We start from the raw sequence: 18407 nt of genomic DNA, 5'->3' as shown, positions 1-18407 counted from the left end.
CCATCTTAAAATCTATTGCTCCTATTTCCCAGAAGGATGGCAACAGTAAAAACCCAACAGCTCAAGATCTCGCCAACTATTTTCTTAAAAAAATCAGAGATATCCGCCAAAATTTTGATCAGTTAGTGTCAGATGATTCTACTGACAATTTTCACAATACCTATCTTCCCACTGCTAAATGTTCCACCTTTAACTTACCCTCTCTAAAAAATATTGAAGATCTTTTCCAAAGAATTAACATCAAGGGTTCACGATCAGAAATTATTCCTCCAATAATTATTAAAATTTTTTTTTCTTACTTAGGCCCCTTTATTCACTCCTTTATTTTAAAAAGCCTTAGTACAGGTTCCGTGCCAGTATCTTGGAAAAATGCAAAAATTTTGCCCATATTGAAAGATCGGACAATTAGTTCTGAGGAAGTTTCAAATTACCGCCCTATCACTAACATCCCATTTCTGGCTAAATTAACCGAGAGAGTAGTCTTTGAACAAATGTCTGACTTCGTCGAATCAACCAACGTTTTACATCCGAATCAAACTGGTTTTAGAAAAAAACCATAGCACAGAATATTCATTGATCGGGCTTACAACAAATATAAACTATCACCTAGATCATCATAGTTCCGTTATACTTTTTTCTATGGACCTATCGGCTGCATTCGATACGATAGACCATGCTGTACTTTTAGATAGATTAAAATCTATTGGTGTTTGCGACCAGGTTTTACAATGGTTCGTTTCTTTTTTAGCAGACAGACAATATACAGTCCATTTCAACAATACAAGTTCAAAACCTTACTCCCTCAGCTATGGAATTCCTCAAGGATCTATATTATCACCTTTATTGTTCAACATTTTTCTTTCACCGTTATTAAGTTTATGCCAATCTATTGGCTTTACTCCATACACCTATGCAGATGACATTCAACTGTCTCACTCTTTAAATTCCGAACACTCAGAAGAAATTTCTCAGATCAACAAAAAACTCGACACAATTAAAAATTGGCTGGCGGAAAATAGATTAGCATTAAATATCGTTAAAACAAAAGCAATACTATTCTCATGGAAACAAGGAATAAATCTAGCTACTCCTTTTATCATTAATAACATTCATATAGATTTAGTCTCTTCATTAAAAATACTTGGGGTTATGATTGACGAAAATTTTTCCTATCATGAACATATTAGAACATTATCAAATCTTGCCTCTACAGATTGCGAATGATCCGTTCAATTTCTAAATTTCTTGAACCTAAATCTTTAAATATTTTAATACACTCACTGATTATAACAAAGCTTGACTATTGTAATGCGTTACTAATTAATATTACACAAAAAGAAAAAAAATGTTTACAAATAATTCAAAATATTGCAGTCAAACTTTTACACAATGGTAAAAAGTATGACCATGTGACTCCTTACTTGATCGAGTCGCATTGGCTCCCCATTACTCATCGCATTACGTATAAAATTTTGTTACTGGTATTTAAAACTCTATCCACAAATGAACCATCATTTATAAATCGGATGCTTATCCCATATAATTTATCACGCTCTCTTCGATCTTTAGCACAAGGATTACTGGCAGTCCCTTCTTTAAAAGTGGTAGATACCAGACGTCATGACATGTTCTCAATTGTGGCCCCCCCAGACTTGGAACTCTTTGCCACAATACATAAGAGATGAAAAGGAACTCAGTCTCTTTAAAAATAAATTAAAAACTTTTATTTTTAAAGATGCTTTTAGTCTTTAATACAAATACTTTTAATTATTGAAGTTGTCATCCCTCCTTATGTTTTTCCCTTGAATGTTCCCTTTCTTCTTTTTTAAAACATTTATTATGTAACTTTTCCCCTTTAATTATGTGTTTTTGTTTTCGTCTGTTCATGAGTCTGTTTTTTACCTTTTACTTAATATTATTTGTATGTTTTTTAAAATGCTTATGTATCTTATTGTAAATCGCTTAGTAAATTATGGATAGGCGATTCATCAAATTAATAAAATAAAAATAAACATAAACATAAGCAGTGCCTCTGCTGGGTCAGAACAGAGGTCCTTCATGCCCAGCAGCCCGCTCACGCGGCGGCCCATCAGGTCCAGGACCTGCATATTAATCCTCTATCTATACCGTTCAATCCCCTTTTCCTTCAGGAAAACATCTAATCCTTTCTTGAAACCCAATACCGTACCCTGTCCTACCACACCCACTGGAAGCGCATTCCAGGTGTCCACCACCCTTTGGGTGAAGAAGAACTTCCTAGCATTGGTTCTGAATCTGTCCCCTTTTAATTTATCCAAATGCCCTCTCGTTCTTGTAGTCTTCGAAGGTTTGAAGAATCTGTACCTCTCCACTTTCTCTATGCCCTTCATGATCTTGTAAGTCTCTATCATGTCCCCTCTAAGCCTCCACTTTTCCAGGGAAAAGAGCCCCAGTTTCTCCAATCTTTCAGTATAGGAAAGGTTTTCCATACCTTTTATCAATCTCGTCGCTCTTTTCTGAACCCTCTCGAGTATCGCCATGTCCTTCTTATGGCGACCAGTATTGGATGCAGTACTCCAGATGTGGGCGCACCATCGCCCGATACAACGGCAAGATAACTTCCTTCGTTCTGGTTGTAATACCTTTCTTGATGATACCTAGCATTCTGTTCGCCTTCTTAGAAGCCGCTGCGCACTGGGCCGACGGTTTCATTGTCATGTCTACCAGTACCCCTAAGTCCTTTTTTAGGCTACTTTCACCCATTACCAGCCCTCTCAAAAGGGGTAAGGGTTTATTTAAAAAAATCATCTTGTAAACCGTGTTACTCCTAATAAGTATGTGTTGAGAGTAGATATAATATGTAGCGAGGCTTAATGCCTTTGTTTATTCTTTTATGTTTTTAGGGGACTTTTCTTGAAACAGCCTGAGGGCGAAACATGTAAAATGACAGGTCCCTTCCTGATGTTAACAACTGAAAAGATTTAAGCTAAGTTATTGCAATTTTAAAAACGCTAAGAAATGATTTTAAATCTTGCACAGAGCACTTTATATATATATATATATATAAAAAGATAATTTAAAAACATTAAAAAAAGTTAAATGGGGCTGGTGAAGAAGCCATTGCCAGAAGTTGATTGGTGACCCCAGAAATGAGTGGCGCCAAATGGCAAATCTGAAGCCCTGATTAGGAATTATACACTTCATACAAGGAATTTATGGGACATTGAAGTATTATGGTGGTGAATTTTGTCAATGTCTTACTCAGGAGTATAATTAATACTGTTTCAAAAACACTGAAGCATGTGGTTAATGCCATACGTCTACTATGGACCCGCCTGACCTTCAACCAATCACTTATGGTCTCAGTCACAATCTTGAAACTCAGATTCAGAGATCTGTTCTTCATCGATCCTGGGGTTAAGATCAACTGTGCATACTGCTGGGACATCCTCTTGATGCAGAAGCTGTTGCCAGCGATCCGTCGCATGTCAGGAGACTACTTTATCTTCCAAAAGGACAATGCCCCTGCATTTCTGGAAAAGGATGTTGGGGGGGCCAGGAGGAGAGTTTGGGTACCCTCCTGTTGGCAATCTTTGGGGAGTGGGGTCTACCGGCAGGAAGGGTTGAGCACATTTTTGCCGGTGATCATGGGTTCTGTGAGCAGAAGGGGTTGGGAGAGGAGAGGGGAGACTGGTGACCGTAGCCACGGCCGCTATACTATTCGCGTCTCCCGCTCTTCTAGGGAGATGCGTAGGGCCACCTAGGTTCGCCTAAGGCTACCGCCTAGCCTTAGGTGAGCTTAGGCGGGCTTGCGGGCCTCCCTAGGCTCCCGGAGGTGCCTTCAATATAGGCGACCTGCCTGGGGAGTAGTTTTTTTTAGAAAATTACCTCCCGATTGGCTGATTAGACAGCTGTAGGACGCCTACAGTTGCCTACAATCGGGATGCCTAGGTGGCATTTTTAAATTTTAAAAAATACATATTTGAGGTGGGCATAAACTGAGCTTTCTTGTGATACCATCATGTTTTTTTCATGCTTTTCTGACAGCAGTAATGATTTTAGAAGTTGTCACTGTTTTTTAGGTTTAAGTCTTGGTAATTATTATTAATTTTTTTTTTTTAGAAAAAAATTTCTATTTATTTATTTTGCTTTAGGATAAAGTAGTAAATTAATTGTGTTTATAAAAATTTATTTATTTTTTTAATTAATTCTTTATTCATTTTCAAAAATACATTAAGTGTTAAATATATTCATTCATATTAACAATATGAACTTACAATCAATCATTGATATATTTCATAAATTCTTATCCCTTCCCCTTTCCCATCCCTCCCTCCCATATATTCCATTATCATATAAAACATATAATAATAAACTTCCCCCCTCCCTATACCTTAAGTTGATAAATATAAGGGAAACAAATTCAAATTAATCTTTACAATACTTTGTCAATGGTTTCCACACATCCTGAAACTTCTTAAAATATCCCTGTTGTAATGCAATAAACCTTTCCATTTTATAGATATGGCATAAAGAATTCCACCAGAAGTTGTAATTTAATCTCCTCCAATCCTTCCAATTATATGTAATTTGCTGAATGGCAACACCAGTCATTATAAGTAGTAATTTATTGTTATTCGCAGAAATCTGACTTTTTGCTCTCATTTCCATACCAAATATCACAGTATCATAGGATAATAGGGTTATCTAATAAATTATTAATTAAGTCTTGGTAATTAGGATTGAGTTAAGATCTAAATGTTGATTTTTATGTAAATGTTTTATATGACCTTTGCCCTTAGCCAATTTTATTTAGCCATCTGTTGTCTAAGCATGTCTCAGTTTGAAGATAGATTGATTTGTGAGTACTCATTTTGAATGTAAAACATACCTTTCTCTGCTATGACTTTTTGCATCAGTTTCCTTGTTTGCCTCACTTCTTACTGAAAATGGTTGATTTATATAATTTTTTAAAATAATGTATTTATAACTTTAGGCTTTGTGGTTTGGAAGTGCTGACTATGAGTAGTAGGGGTTGTGTGTCATATATCCCCTGCAGGTGTTTTGTTTTTTTTTGTAATTAGATACTGTATATCCAGCATGAAATGCCTTTGAATGCACTTACTTCTTGTAAGGCTAGACTATCAAAATTAAGTTGAGAAATCTTCTGAAGCAATCAAAAATCAATCATCAATATACAGTCTGCTTCAGGGCAAATACACTTTTTTATATTATTTTTTTTTCTTATATATATTTTCTTTATCGTCACATATTCTTCCAGATCTTCACTTATTCTTATCAATTTTACTTCACAGTCAAACTATGTATAAATACTTTCAGCATACAGAGACATTAATAGTGGGAGATTAACCTCAGCGATTACACCTGAACTTACTATTTCATTTCAATTCAGGTTTAATGTTGCTAGCCTCCTCATCGGTTGGCTTCCACCATCCATATGTATTTTTTGAAACTTATTAGTTTTTTTAGTCTTAAATAGTAGGAAAACTATAATTTAACTTTCATTTTTGTGTATAAAAGCTGAAACGGGGGCTCTGACATGAATCCACGTTTCGCTAATAGGCTTTTTCAAGGAGCAATCCCTAATAAAAATCAAAAAGAAGAATATTAGAAAAAAAATTCTAGTCAAAATGTATGTTATATCTAGTAATCTCTGATAGGTAACTGGTGGTCATGTGATATAGCCGTATTTAAGCAAGCTGAAAGACGACGCTGCCATATTAAGAATGATACAAGGCTGGCAGCAGGTCTTTCGTAACAGTGAGTGACAATATGAGTTGCTAAAGATATACTAATATAGATTTAAAACTAGATATAACATACATTTTGATTAGTATTTTTCTCTAATATTCTTCTTTTTGATTTTTATTAGGGATTGCTACTTGAAAAAGCCTAATAGTAAAACGTGGATTCATGTCAGAGCCCCCGTTTCAGCTTTTATACACAAAAATGAAAGTTAAATTATAGTTTTCCTACTATTTAAGACAAAATCTATATATATAAAAAATTAATGTTTAAAAATACATATGGATGATGGAGGCCAACCGATGAGGAGGCTAGCAACATTAAACCTGAAATGAAATGAAATAGTAAATTCAGGTGTAGCCGCTGAGGTTAAGATGGGTTATTTTACCACAGGATAAAATGGGACCCTTGGCTAAAATATATCACAAGTTGATGAATTCCCTAAGAGTTTAACAAACAATTTTTTAAATGCACAACACAAATAAAAATTTTAAACAAGGTTTTTCAGATCAATGAATTAAGCCACTGGAGAATATCACTATAAAACTGAGTGACCAGAAGTCTTTTCCTCCTTCAGTAATTATTATTTCATTTACTTTTGTCTAATATTACTTAGAAATTATTTGGGGGGGGGGGGTTGCCCCTGCAAGTGAGCTCATTCTACTTTTTTTTTTTTTTTTAAATACTGGTGAAAAGGAATGGCCAAGAACTCTTGGAAACTGGTTCCAGTTTCTCTGTTAAGTTTCCAAGTTTAATAAAAATTTGATTGATCGTCTATCTTAAATTCTGGGCGATATACAATAATGTAAAAAAAAAAAAACAGGGTATTACAATTTTAAAGTAATCAACAAAAACAAATTACTATTGGCTCCTATTACTAACGTGCGCTAGCATTTTTAGCACACACAGGGAATTACCGCGCTACGCTTCTAGAACTGCCAGCTACAGTAAATACAACTAATTTGTTGTATGACAACACAGAGTTTCAGACACTGCATCTTGTCCAATGCCTCAGAATGAACTGCCTGATCTTTATGATTTAAATCTAGGATTGAAACAGAGTTATAAACAGTACAGTTTTAAATGAATATTGCAAGAACATATTCTTAGAGGATCATAGGTTTATTACTAAGGATGATAGCGCATTTATTGACAAATGGAATAAAATTTGAATCAATGTTCTTTGGTTCCGATGTTATTGTTTATTGAAAAAAGAGAGAAAAAAAGTGGTAGAAATGGAAAAAGCAACTCTGTGTACAGAATTACAGTGGTTCAAAGAAAACTTTTCTCTTGAGGAATTTGAAACACAGTACAACAGAAGAAAAAGATTTCTTGGAAATGTTTAAGGAAAACTTTTGAAAAAGAATAAATTAAAGAAGTTTGTAAGAGATGAAAAGGATTATTTGGAAAATAAAGTATATCCATGGATGTAGAAGTTATGAGGATTTAAAAGATGTAAGTAGATAATCTACAGGAGGAAACTGTGGCACAGTGGTTAAAGCTACCACCTCAGCAACTTGAGGTTGTAGGTTCAAATCCTGCAATGCTCCTTGTGACCCTGGGCAAGTCACTCAATCTCCCCATTGCCCCAGGTACATTAGATAGATTGTAAGCCCACCAGGACAGACGGTGAAAAATGCTCAAGTACCTGAATAAATTCATGTAAACTGTTCTGAGCTCCCTTGGGAGAACAGTATAGAAAATTGAATAAATAAATAAAAATTGTTAAAAGTGAGTTTTGTGGAATCCTCTGTGAGTGACAGAAGTTGCAGTGGCAGTGATTCTTCAGAAGACCTTTTAGATCAACAAAGTCAGAATCAATAAAGAACATAAGAACATAAGTAATGCCTCCACTGGGTCAGACCCGAGGTCCATCGTGCCCAGCAGTCCGCTCACGCGGCGGCCCAACAGGTCCAGGACCTGTGCAGTAGCCCTCTATCTATACCCCTCTATCCCTTTTTCCAGCAGGAAATTGTCCAATCCTTTCTTGAACTCCAGTACCATACTCTGCCCTATAACGTCCTCTGGAATTGCATTCCAGGTGTCCACCACACGCTGGGTAAAGAAAAACTTCCTAGCATTCGTTTTGAATCTGTCTCCTTCCAACTTTTCCGAATGCCCTCTTGTTCTTTTATGTTTTGAAAGTTTGAAAAATCTGTCCCTCTCTACTCTCTCTATGCCCTTCATGATCTTGTAGGTCTCTATCATGTCTCCTCTGAGTCTCCGCTTTTCCAGGGAGAAGAGCCCCCAAGCTCTCCAATCTTTCAGTGTATGAAAGGTTTTCCATGCCCTTAATCATTCGTGTCGCTCTCCTCTGGACCCTCTCAAGTATTGCCATATCCTTCTTAAGGTACGGTGACCAATACTGAACACAGTACTCCAGGTGCGGGCGCACCATTGCCCGATACAACGGCAGAATGACTTCTCTCGTTCTGGTCGTAATACCCTTCTTAATAATACCCAACATTCTGTTTGCCTTCTTCGCGGCTGCTGCACATTGTGCTGTTGACTTCATTGTTGTGTCCACCAGTACACCCAAATCTCTTTCAAGGTTACTTCCCTCTAATACTAATCCCCCCATTTGGTAGCTGAACATCGGGTTCTTTCTCCCTATATGCATGACCTTGCATTTCCCTACATTGAAGTCCATCTGCCATTTATTCGCCCACTCCTCCAGTTTGTTTAGGTCCCTCTGTAGGCCCTCACACTCTTCCGCATTTCTAACCCTTCTACAGAGTTTAGTGTCATCCGCAAATTTGATAACTTCACACTTCGTCCCCGTTTCCAGGTCATTTATAAATACATTGAACAGCAGCGGTCCGAGTACAGCCCTGCGGAACTCCGCTCGTGACTTTCCTCCAGCCTGAGTAGTGACCCTTCACTCCAACCCTCTGTCTTCTGCCTGCCAACCAGTGTTTGACCCATCTGTGCAGAGAGTGGTGGAGAGCTGGAACGCTCTTCCGGAGACTGTTGTAGGGGGAAACACCCTTCAGGGTTTCAAGACTAAGCTGGACAAGTTCCTGCTAAACTGGGACGTACGCCAATGAGGCTGGACTCATTTAGAGCACTGGTCTTTGACCTGGGGGTCGCCGTGTGAGCGGACTGCTGGGCACGATGGACCACTGGTTTGACCCAACAGCAGCAATTCTTATGTTCTTATGAGGAAACATCTCAAACATATCTACAGATGAGGTCCCAGAGAAAGAAAAGGAAGTGGTAATTTATTTGTCCAGCAGGGAGTTAACAAAAGGTGAATCACAATTATTTTCTAGAGGGTTGTCATTTGTTTCAGCACGGAGATTTAACATTTTTCAGTTTCAGATTGATTTGCAAAGCTTTTGGTTGCACTAAAAAAGTAGCCTGCACTATTAGTGTGTGACTTTCCTACAAATTTGAGGCCAGTTTTGGCCTCATTTTCATAAAATGGTTAGCACATGTTGACATAGCTGTGCTGATTAGTGCAGGGAATGCCTACTCTCCACTCCTAAACGTGTTTAATAAAGCTTTAAAATCCTAAATTTATCTAGATCAGATAGAAATAGGATCAAGAAGATTGCTGTAATTAAAATTCCATTTATTTAAAATATTTATAATCCACTTAAAAGTCTAAGCGGCTCCCAATAAAAGATAATAACAAACCACAAATATCAAAGTAAACAAAAATCAGTAAAATAAATTGTTCTATCAAATTTGATCTTAATCTATTCTCCAAGGTCTTACTTGACTATCAAAAAAATTTTTTTACATCAACCAAAGGTTTTAACAAAAAACATAGGAGCCATTTTACCAAGCTCCAGCAAAAAGTGGCCTTAGCATGCCCTTGCGCACATTTTCCATCCCATACTAAGGTCATTTTTATGGGGGAGGCACGGGTTCCCTGCCACGGCCGCTAATCTGATCACAGCAGGGAGATTTCCTGCCGTAATCGGATCAGCAGCCTCGTCTATCTGAAATGTAGACCAGCATTTTGCTGGCCTACATTTCAGGCACCTATTGCAGCCCTAGGGAGACACCTAGGGCTTGCTAAGCTCACCTAAGGCAACTTCTGGATGAAACCACACCCATGCCTAACCTTAGGCGGCCCTACATGCCTCTCTAGGCTCACAAAAATGCCTACAATGTAGAAGACCCTCCTCGGGGCTTTTTCTTGTGTGTGTGTGTGTGTGTCTCTTGATTGGCTGGCTAGACAGCGGTAGGACGCCTACCGCCGCCTACAATTGGGACGCCGTTTATAGAATTTTCCCCAAAGTGCCAGCTGGCTCCTCAGCCACAGTACCAATGGAGTAAAATGCAAGTGATTTAAGAGTCTTTATGGGTCAAAGTACAGTAGTGTTAAATATTTTGTCAGTACTGGCTCAACGAAAATGGGGCGGAGGGAAGAGGGCATATCACTCTAGTTACTATAGGCCTTTTTAACATGCATGATGAGGCCTTTTTATACAACATGCTATTTCTGACAAGCACACACAAAAAAACCCTGATTGTGCATGCTTGAAAGCATGTTTTAATTTAATACCTTTGTCTGCAACTTTCAGTCAATGACTGTGCATATTAGCAATGTGACATTTCTAAAAAATTTTAAAGATCTCTCTTATAGTCATAAATTTAGGTATAGGAAAATTCAGTAGCTCTTATATTGATTTTCAAGATTTTCAATTTTCCGTAGATAAAAAGTTTTATCTGTAACTTGTTGTTGATCTTCATATTGAAAATCTCAGAATCTAACATCCCTCCGATACAAAAACTTTATTTCCTTAAAAGAACTATGATGGAAAAGAAAGAAGAAGAAGAACAAGCACAGTTAGGAATTTCCAAACTCCTAGAATCATCTGAAATTGAAATTCTGGGTCGTGCTACTTTGATAGTATCCTTCGTTTTTCTTCAAGACAAGGACATGATTTTGAAATTATACTTTAATTTAAAGCAGATTTTCTATTTGGGTGGAAAAATTTATCTTTCCTGATGTCTCACGATGGACTCAAATCCGAAGGAAGGAATTTATTCAATATAGATCTAAAATTATTTCTTTAGGTTGAGGTTTCCCTGTAAATGTCTTATAAATTACCAACAAAATAAGTATTTTTTTTGACCCAGAACAGTTTCGTTTTTTCTTAGAAGGGAAAGAGATTTTCGATGCTCCTTAAGAAAGTACAGGATTACTCGTGTCTGTTAATATTTAGCCAAGGTTAACTGCTCTATTCTTTATAATATATTTGTACCTACCCCTTTTTCCTGGAAGAGATTATCTATTTACTTTGTTCTCCCAGTTGTGGACTATATATTAATTTGGGAATTTTTCTTTTTGTGTTTCAATGGTATTGATGGTATTTTTTCTAATTATCTTTTAAAAGTTAATTCTTTGTTTGTAATTAATTGATAATAAATAAAATAATAAAAATAAGCAATGTAACATTTCTGATAAATTACATTGGCCCTTAAATCAAGATTTGGAAGGGAAGTTATCATTGTGGGATACTGTTAAGTTGGGTTATTTTATGCAATGAGACCCTGTGCTACAATAAACTGGCTTGCGGTAAAATAACCCGACTTAACAGTACCCCCCACTTACACACCAAAGCAAATCATGTATCACCCATCTACAAGTTCATGGATTATAATCAGCAGGTACTTTCCCACTCCTAGAAGTCCTTTTTCATGTGTTGCGTACATGGGAACAATGTTTAATCTTTATGAACTCTTTTTTTTCCACAACACTGCCCATGAGCGTTACAGGAATGTCTGACACATCTGATGTTCAAAAACAAGGATAGGAGCAAAGGCATAGAGGTCATGTTGACTAACGATATCAAACTTTTCTGTTTTGTAGTCATGCACCAGGTGTCATGTGTGCTGTTAACCCTAATCTGTATTGCCTCTGTTTGGGGCATTTCCTACAAATGTTTCATAAGAGAGAAATCAGTTTCTTGAAGTTGAACATTGAATAAAAGGCCAACCTCCCCTTTTACTAAGCTACGGTAGAATTTTCTATTGCGGGCCAAAGCGCTAAATGCTCCAGCGCTGCGCCGATGCTCACAGAATTCCAATGAGCATCGGAGCATTAAGCGCCCTGGGCCACTGAAGAAACCTCTACCTTGGCTTAGTAAAAGAGGGCCCAAATGTTTAAATATTTTACTTCTGTTATCTGATGTTATTTGTAGACAGGAGAAAACAATCTATCCAAGAGCCTCATCTGGGGGGCTCATCTGGATGGTCTCCGCACTCAGGGCTATTGGACCAGTACGGACCGCCAGTGCCACATCAATCTCCTGGAACTCAGGGCGATTTTCAATGCTCTCAATGCTTTTCAACATCTGCTTCACGACCGGGTGGTCCTCATTCGCACGGACAACCAAGTCGCCATGTATTATGTCAACAAACAGGGTGGCACAGGATTGGCCTCCCTCTGTCAGGAAGCTCTGAAAGTTTGGGATTGGGCAATTCGCCACAACACCTTCCTCAAAGCTGTCTACATTCAGGGGGCGGACAATGCCTTAGCGGACAACTTGAGTCGTCTTCTGCAGCCTCACGAGTGGACTCTTCCATTCCACACCCCTTCATCACATTTTCTCTCTGTGGGGAACGCCTCAGATAGACCTCTTTGCAGCCCCCCACAACTTCAAACTGCCTCGGTTCTGCTCCAGGATCTACACTCCTCATCGCCTCGAGGCAGATGCTTTTCTTCTGGACTGGACAAATCTTTCTATATGCGTTTCCTCCATTTCCTCTCATTCAAAAGACTCTAGTCAAGTTGTTGGTGAAGACCAGTAGACAGATAAATTATCTTAATATTTCCATTGTTATCCTTTAAAAAAAAAATAAAAAATCACATCTATTATGTCTAATAAAGCTGGTATTATTTTCTAGATACAAACCAGAAACTTTTACATTCTTTCAGAATATGCAGCTAAATTATGCTCAAGAATACTACTACTTCATTTTAGATTTTTTTTTTTTCCAAGTGAGAGTACATTATAACAGCCAAGCATTTACACAAAATGTAATTGCTGTACAATACACCACGTATTTATTTATTTTTTAGTTGGTCAACACTGCAAACATTCGGGCATTGTGGGGGCCATTTACTAATGGCTAGCATATATGAAAAGCAAGAGGCGTCCAAGGTGAGACAGGCTCAGTTCAGGTGGTATTTTGGAAGAAGATCTATCACCTAGAGCAAGGGTAGGGAACTCCGGTCCTCGAGAGCCATATTTCAGTCAGGTTTTCAGGATTTCCCCAATGAATATGCATGAGATCTATTTGTATGCACTGCTTTCAATGCATATTCATTGGGGAAATCCTGAAAACCCGACTGGAATACAGCTCTAGAGGACCGGAGTTCCCTACACCTGACCTAGAGCCTTTTCTAAAAATATCTGCAGAAGAGCATGCATCAAGAGCAATAATTTTAGAAATCTACATTTGGGAAAAATCAATAGAAGAAACTGGGCAAATTATATATGAGCATATTTATTACCATGGGCTAGCATTAAGATAGATTATTTTACCTCATCATGCTGTTTTAGTGCAGGACCTCACTGTATACAATGAAACCCTGTGCTAAAATAGAACAACTTATGGGAAAATAATCCATCTTAACAGTATTCAAATCCAGGCTAAAGACCCACTTTTTTTGAGGTTGCTTTTAACTCCTAATCCCTACTCGCTTGTAAAGCACCCATGCCTGAGAAACTCCCCGATCCTCTACTTACACTGTTTGATTAGATTGTATGTTCTACTGAGCAGGGACCATCTCCTGAATGTTTTAATGTACAGCACTGCGTACGTCTATAAGCGCTATAGAAATTATAAGTAATAGTAATAGTAGTAGTAGTATGGGTATATCTGAATTTCTCTAGGAGGCACTTCGTAGCTGACAATGAAATCTTGTCAGCTAATTGCAGTCATGGGAGATGTCTTTCAGATTGCTTGGGGACTTAAAGGGTTGCTTTTATAGGAGCTCTTTATGCATTCTTTTATATTTGAATGCGATTATTCTAATTTGGACTCCTAATGAAGGCTTGCTAACCGAAACACAGCTTGTATTGAGTCCTTTATGAGGATTTTTTTTCGATAAAGAACATTTTTATTTATTTATTCATTTTTATAGCCCATCCTCCCCAGGAGGCCAGAACGGGCTACAAGGATACATACACAGAGTTTCAGGAACAGAGATACGTACCCTACAGAATCAATAACATGCTACAGGATCAAGACACAAAGCTATAGAATCAATAACTTACAATTTATAGAGAATGTGACTAAGAAACACATGCTTTGCAGAGTCTAAGAAAATGAAACCATAGAGTCACGAATCTGCAGTGAATGGTAGAAGAACTGGTTGGCAGGCTCAGGTGTTCTTTTGCCAAGTTGATTACATCGCTACTCTCCATTGTGCTTTTTCCTACTCCCACTTGTTTGGACCTCTTCTTGGCTTATTCGGGGGTAGTCTATATCTTCTTTCTTTGCTTTGAATTTCTCTAAGGCCAGAAAGAGTAGGTGTAAGGCATTTTGGGTCAAGTATCCTCAGGCTTTGTCACTGAACAATATATTCCATTCAATTTCCTTGCAATTGTATCATAAAATATCAGGGAAATATTTAGATATTTATTGAACCCTTACATTTACAAAATTTTCTTGATGCTAGAATGTTTCCTGCTTCTTTTGTTATTTCCTCACCTACAGAGTCTCTTAAATGCTGATAGGATCTTGTTATTGGTTAATATAGCTAATTTTTTTTCATTTATTTTAGAGGAATTTTTCTACTTTTGTTCTGTTTATTTCTTATTCTTGATCTCTCCATTTATGGGAATCAGGTTACAGTGTAAAGCTTTTTGCTTTACCTGTTACTTTCATTGTGTTTATATTATTGTACCAACAATAATGACTTTTTTGTTTCAAGTGTTATGCTTGTGAGTTTTTCTTGTAAAATTCTTGAAAGGAAAAAATAGACTATAAAAAGTAGGGGATATGCTGTGAAGTTATATGGTAATTTTTTTCAAAACAAAAAGGATAAATTAGCTCAATGTAGAGTTAATATCTGGAACTCTTTGCCAGAAGATGTGGTAAAAGCAGCTAGCATAGCTGGGTTTAGGAAAGGTTTGAACAAATTGTTGGAGGTTGGAGCTCTCCTTATTAAGAAAGAGCTGGGAAAAGCTACTGTCTATCCCTAGGAATAAGTAGCAAGTGTTCTTGTTACTTTTTGAAATTCTTCTAGACACTTGTGACCTGGCATGGCTACAGTTAGAAGCAGGTTACTGGGCTAAATAGACCTGTAGTCTCAGCCATACAATAAAGCATGTTAACAAATGCAAAAAAAATAAAAATAAAAGAATAAAGGCACACAGAATCAGACTCCTGTTGGAACCTGGAACACAGAAACCAGTATACTATTATACTGTTTATGTGGAGAAACCTTTTCCATGTGGTAAGTGTGATTATGTTTTTAATGATTTGCAGTTGTTTTAAGAGAGAGGTTTAACTTCTTTCTTTACAAGGGTGAGGAAGAATAGCTACCAAAAGTGTCAATCATTACACTGTTTTACAGGAATGATAAAAATATTCCATATCAATTGACAGAGAGAGAGCTGCATGCTACCTATTTCCTGCATACAGAAAAGCACTAATTTGAAAGCATCCCCATGTATAAATAGCAGAATTTACATATGTAGATCACATGCACATGTAAACAGTGATTTCAGAAAGCTGATGCTTAAAGATGGGGGATACAGACCAAGTATAAATTCCAAGACTGCATTGCTTGGATAGCCCAAAAACCTTACAACAGTAATGCACATATATGAAAACAATTTCCTTGTCAGGTTTTACACTGGCACTGAGGCATGTGCAAATACCGTCTACCATTACTTTGGTAATTAGTTGGACAAAAACCTAGGTCAGCTCCCTGAACCTTCTTGACACACATCTAAATCTGACCCCCTTCTCCAACAGACATAGAGGCCCTTTTCTCATACAATGGTAAAAAGTGGTCTCATCACACTCTTATGTAGGTCATTATCATGTGTTAAGACCATTTTTACTGCTGAGGTAAAATGGCTGATTTTTCTATCCTTCTTAATGACCATGTGCTAATTTTCCCATTAGCTTGTGACCATCAGTGTATGAGCCCCTTCTGCCCAGACTGACTGCTGCATTAAAAAAAATAAATTTTATATTTTAGCACATGGGTAGCATGCATGCATGCCAGAATTACCATGGGACACCTCTGCATGTATAGCAATCTCAAAACATACCCTTATCTGCTGCAGAAAGAACCCTTCAATACATCAAAAGTGGAGAAAAAAAATACCTTAGTTACAATACTGGGCAATATTATTATAGAACAGGCCCATTTCAAACAGCATGCCCTAATTCATTCATAGGTTTAAAAAACAACAAAACCCTCCACTTAACAGCACTATAAAACATGAGGTTCAACAGCAAACAGCAGGGGAAAAAAGCTGATTAATGTAGGCTCCTTGGGAAAATAATATTTGGACTGCAGTTCAAACAGGAATATATCCTATTGATTGGTCATCACTTCTACAGCATAGAAGATATAAACATACTGTAAGTCTTGTCCACAACTCAAACACCCCCCCCCCCAAAAAAAAAAAAAAAAAATTATATATATATATATATACATATACAGTGGTAATCCAAAATGCTCGTTTATCAAAGCGAGTTTCCCCATAGGAAATAATGGAAACTCGCTTTGATACGTTCCCACCCCCTGAGGCCAGTGGCGCTGCTCTATTTCCCCCCACGAGAACCAGCATTGCTCCCCACAAAGGCCCCCCCCCACGATTGGGCACCCTCCCCCAATGATCCGGCACCCCCCCCCCCCGCCACTTCTTACTGTCATCTGGGCCTGGGCACCGGCACCGGCATGTTCTGTGCATTGGTGCTGATGCCGGTGCCCGAAGATCGGCCTCCTCTTCTTACTGGGCCTTGAGCATCTGTGCATGCTTAAGGCCTGCGAGTCCATGTTCTCTCCGAGATCTATGAGAATCTCAGAGAGAGCGTGAACTCGCAGGCCTTGAAAATGCGCAGATGCTCAAAGCCCAGCATGAAGAGGAGGCCGATCTTTGGGCACCGGCACCAACGCACAGGACATGCCGGTGCCGGCGCCCAGATGACAGTAAGAATCGGCGGGGGGGTGCCCAATCGCAGCACGGGGGTGCCGGATCATGGGGGGCAGGGTGCCGGATCGCGGGGGGTGCCGCTTGCAAATCGAAACACGCTCGGTTTCCGAGGCACCAATTTTGCGAATGTTTTGCTCGTCTTGCAAAACACTCGCAAACCGGTGTACTCATAAACCGAGGTACCACTATATATAATTTTTTTTAAATGCCAGGGCCTGGGTTTAAAAATAAATGTTGACGTTTGAGGGTTTAAATGTTGACATGACACTAGTGGGCAAACTTAATTAGTAAATTAGCTTCAATTATGAGCTTTAACAAGCACGTAATTGAAAAAAAAAATTAATTGGGTTATAGGCGCCTATATTCTTAGGCACGATTCTACAAAAGACAGCGCCTAATAGTAAAGTAGGTGTGTACGGGTTGAGAGTAACTTATGCACTGCTAGGCATGATTCTGTAATGGACTTAGGTACCTATAATATAGGCCTTTATAACTATGGCCTACATTACAGGCCCCTATGTTTTAAGTTAGGCGCCGCTGAGCGTAATTCTGTAATTTTAGGCACCTATCTTTTTAGGCGCCCATTACAGAATCTGACTCTAAGGGCCCCTTTTACAAAGCCATGATAGCATGCTGCCACTATAAATATACCAAATCCCATTCAATTCCTGTGGGTTCTGTGCATTTATCGCAGCAGCATCCATACCGCAGCTTTGTAAAAGGGGCCCTAAATGTATCCTATGTTGAGAATTCCTGATAAAGAAGAGGATTGAGTAAAAAACAGATGTAATACTTTCAGTTATCCACTAGATGGCAATCATTTAGATACAGTACGATAAACAGATGAAAACAGATTCAAAACCAGATGTAAAAATAAGGAAGAAAATTAGTATAAATTTTCTTATCTCCTCTCTTACATCTAATCATCTCCATCTCGTATTCTAGTCTTCCTTTAACTATATATCCTCATTTCTCTTTTTTTTTCTAATTCTCTTCTTAGTTCCTACTCCCATCAGAAACATCTCTTTCTTCTCACCTCTTCCACCTTTCACTTGATTTCTCTCTATTTCTACTGTTTCTACCCCTACCAATTCTTTGAAAGTTTTCAACACTGCTATCACGATTATTGATTGATCTAGTACTCAGTTACTATTAATGGATAAAATAGTTTACATCCTCTTCCATTAAAAAGCTATCACATCTATGGAACAAATATGCTATTTCCCAAACCTTAAAGCCTTACACAAGTTAGCAGCTCATATTGACTAAAGAAAAGACTCTTAAAAAGGAAAATAAGCTGATAAAGAAATTCCCAGGACTTTAACCCCCTCTTCTACAAAGCCGCGCTATAACGGCCCTGAAGCCCTTTACATCTCTATGGGCTTCGGGGCCGTTAACGCACAGGCAGCCACTAGCTTGGCTTTGTAGAAGAGGGGGTAAGATGGAAAAGGACGAGGATGGTGATGTGCTGTTTAACAAAAAAGCCCAACCATCCCCATACAAACACACTCCCTGAAAATG

The 18407-nt window shown here is 38.1% G+C and overlaps 1 protein-coding gene and 1 long non-coding RNA gene across 5 annotated transcripts in view; one reads left to right on the top strand and one right to left on the bottom strand.

Moving 5' to 3' along the window:
- The window catches only part of LOC117353893 (coiled-coil domain-containing protein 201-like), a 38353-nt gene extending 26293 nt beyond the window's left edge, over positions 1-12060 (top strand). For 2 of the 4 annotated variants that reach the window (XR_004538063.1, XM_033930386.1), the window contains one exon: positions 11904-12060. The gene's annotated coding sequence lies outside the window, so the exon portion shown is untranslated. Of the gene's footprint in view, positions 1-2882; positions 3013-10463; positions 10729-11903 lie in introns of those variants that run through there. The other 2 variants (XM_033930389.1, XM_033930387.1) reach the window with 2 other exon arrangements.
- Positions 12061-12376: 316 nt separating this feature from the next.
- Positions 12377-18407, bottom strand: part of LOC117353892 — a 39236-nt gene continuing 33205 nt past the window's right edge. The window contains exons 3-4 of the long non-coding RNA XR_004538061.1: positions 13986-14222; positions 12377-12547 (exon numbers count right to left, since the gene is read on the bottom strand). This is a non-coding gene — a long non-coding RNA (uncharacterized LOC117353892). The remainder of the gene's footprint in view (positions 12548-13985; positions 14223-18407) is intronic.

Source organism: Geotrypetes seraphini, chromosome 2 (assembly GCF_902459505.1).
Source record: "Geotrypetes seraphini chromosome 2, aGeoSer1.1, whole genome shotgun sequence".
NCBI lineage: Eukaryota > Metazoa > Chordata > Amphibia > Gymnophiona > Dermophiidae > Geotrypetes > Geotrypetes seraphini.
Note: the sequence above shows the minus strand (reverse complement) of the source record. Positions and strands in the feature narration are given on the sequence as shown.